We start from the raw sequence: 2,977 nt of genomic DNA, 5'->3' as shown, positions 1-2,977 counted from the left end.
CTGCATTTCTTTTTTTTTTTAGAATTTAGAAAAAGTTTGGGGTTCACACAGACAGTTCCGGGGGAAAAGGCCTCAAAACCATATGAAAGAAGTTCAATGACGTGATCATTAATTCTTTGTTGCGTTCTTTTTTGTTATCTTCTATCACAGGGGTGCCCACATTTTTTCAGCTTGCGAGCTACTCATAAGATGACCAAGTCAAAATGATCTACCTACAATAAAAATGGAAAATATAAATTTATTTATTCTATATTATCATTATTTACGTTATTATTATTACTATTTAATATTGTGTATTCTTTCCTTGTCCTTTTTCCCCTTTTAAAATAAGTAAAGTATTTTTTTAAATTGAATCTGAAATTCATCAACAATACATATTGACGTCTTGCATAATTGCATGACATTGTTGTATTTATAGTTTAAATAAATTGGAGGCTAAATACGCAGCATGGTAAACGAACAAGGTAACGTGGATTAACGCGCATGCGTAAAGTGTCAAAAGTTCAGACGTTAGATTGATTACAGTGTCAATCAAAAGACAAACGTCATAGTGGCTATGGATCCCCTACTTTTTAATGTCGTGCGATCAACCCACACTTCCTTCGCGATCGACCAGTAGATCATATCATATCTGATGTCAGCAAGATTTTAACTCAATGAGCAACTCTAGAATGTTTTATTCTTTGTTTAACCAATTAAGGCAACAGTTTCTCATTTACAATGCAAGAGTGTTTTGCTTTGCCATAATTGGTATGTAACGCACACACACACACAAACAATGGATCCCTCCTATACTGTAATCCCCATACGTCACTCGTGGCAACGTCAGCAATGACTTCCGAGTGGATTAATTATTTCCAGAGTGGTGGCGAGGGAAATGGGAAACAATTGCAGATTTTATACATACATTGCTCAAACCTTTTAGAAATTTGGCAGCATTTTGGACCAACTGGACATGCTTGAGGGAGGACTGGCTGATTCCGAAGTAAAGTTCATTTCAGTACTTTAGCCAGCTGCCTAAAATGGAAGTCACTGGATTTAACAACAGCACTGATTTGCCAGTTGAACTTAAAATCACTGTCCAATTTAAAACCACAGTTCGAGGCTGTTGGCTTAAGAAGACCCCAGGGTGGGATGTAGAAGGGCCACTGAAAGCAAAAAAAAACATCTTTTCTGTTTTCATCTCATTGAAATATAGAAAATGAGAGATGCTGATTTCCTGAGTGAACGCACCCAGTTGACGTCATATCTCGCCTCGCTTGGTTGTGTGCGTAACGCAAAGTCTGATAAATGCCAAATCAACTGTTATGGCTTTGATGTCAGTATAGTGCATGCATGAAAGTAGTTCACGTTTGTATACTAACTGTGTTGGACATCAAAGAAGAGATGGATGCTGAATATAAAGCAGCGGCGGCATTAATTGCACATTAACAATGCACATAGAAATCACACACACACACACACACACACACACGAATGAAATGCATATAAGTGAAGCATGTTCACCTTCCTAAGCTGTAAAAGTCACATCTGCACGGTAGTGGGATAATTATGTGGACACAGATGTGTTGTTAATGGTGCACTCTACTAAAGTTTTAGAGCGTGCACACCTAGTTCCTTGGTAAATCTTTCATTTTAAAGAGAACTTACCTTGAAAACCAAACAAACACTTATTCACTTTTGTTGCTGGCAATTTATACATTAAGAGTTCATTCATTGTCCCAACTGCTTTACGTTGGTGTTGTAGTTTGGAGGGAACAGAAAATGTAGTTATATAAGCGGTACACCAACTACATTATGAGATACTAAATGTATTTATTCAATCGAATCAGGACCAAATCAAGTAGTACATCCTGCGTATCTATTGTGGTAAATGGACAACACACAGCGCACACACAGGGCTGTTGTCACAGTGAATGTTTTATTAGCTCAGCTCCGTTAGCATCTTCATACCAGTGTGGCAAAAACATTCAGTGGGAACTTTCTAACTCTTAAAACAGCTGGGTCAAAAACAACCAAATTTAGGACGAGCCATGAACTTGGGTCAGTTTGACCTAACTTCCTGCCCACCCCCCCCCTAAAATTGGGTTGATTTATGCAAACACCCAAAGGTTGGGTCAAATTGACCCAACCTTTGGTTGTCTTGCGTATGTTTTAAGAGTGTCACATGGCGATGTGCAAAAAGGTCATGTGACGCTTTTCACTGTCAACTTGCTCACACTCCCTTCAGTGCACCATTGATTGCAATTCACATTTTCCATCTTTTGAGGCTTTTTGACAACACTGCTGTTGCGAGGTCATTTCAAGGTGACAAGACAAAACACAATGGCTTACGACTCATCTTACACCTATTTGTCCTCCATTGTGATTGTGTGTTGTATTGTGCGCATGTACTGCATTGAGTGTATGTCGTATGTCATTTAACTATGTGATAGGTAGTGTGCGCTTGATGGGCTGCAGGAACAATGCGTAGCCAGTTAGCATCAGCCAGCTACTAGCTGAAAAGTGCAAAAGTAAAGCAGTGTAAAAATGATAAGGTAGAAGTGAGGTATTGTATGGAAGTTGTATCATAAATATTTTTGTGCACATTTGGTATGAAACCAAAAACAAATCAATAACTCGTTTCAGCGTGTCAACGAAAACTTGCCAAAAAAATATGTTCCAGCATGTCAACAAAATCAACAAAATAGGTTTTAGCATGTCAAGAAAAACATGTTTCAGCGCATCAACAAAATTTTGTAAACCAAAGTATGCCAATGAAACATATTATCCTTTTTATATCAATTAAAATGTAATCAACCAAAATGTAAAAAAAACAAACAAACATCAACTTGGGTCAATTTGACACATCAAAAATGGCACGTTTCAGCATGTCAACAAAGTATGCCAACAAAATGTTCATATCAGCTCACCATTTTTGCACGTCATCACACATGTTTTAGCATGTCAAATAAAAGTCAACAAAACATATTTCGCC

The sequence above is a fragment of the Syngnathus leptorhynchus genome, chromosome 2 (assembly GCF_054491065.1).
Source record: "Syngnathus leptorhynchus isolate UIUO chromosome 2, UIUO_Slep, whole genome shotgun sequence".
NCBI classification, from domain to species: domain Eukaryota; kingdom Metazoa; phylum Chordata; class Actinopteri; order Syngnathiformes; family Syngnathidae; genus Syngnathus; species Syngnathus leptorhynchus.
The sequence above is the reverse complement of the archived record's forward strand: the minus strand, read 5'-3'. Positions refer to the sequence as shown.